Raw genomic sequence first — 249 nt, forward strand, 5'->3', positions numbered from 1 at the left:
AGAAGAGGCTCAACATGGTTGGAGACGAAAATCATTTCCAGAAAGGAAGTCAGCTTCAAGAGGAAATTGCTTCTGGCATCTCAAAGGGCAGAAAAGTAAATGAAAAGCTGTGTAGTCTTTATTTTAGATTTCCAAGTTTGGTTCCTATTTCCTTTTCACAGAAACTTTCTTCCAGAGGGAGAAAAACATGAACATAATGTAATAAAAGCTAATAATGTAAAAACACGTTGTAAAGAAGCATCAGTTCAA

This window comes from Cyrtonyx montezumae, unplaced genomic scaffold (assembly GCF_038088225.1).
Source record: "Cyrtonyx montezumae isolate F1298 unplaced genomic scaffold, pur_monq_1.0 scaffold_7, whole genome shotgun sequence".
In the NCBI taxonomy this organism is placed as follows: Eukaryota; Metazoa; Chordata; class Aves; order Galliformes; family Odontophoridae; genus Cyrtonyx; species Cyrtonyx montezumae.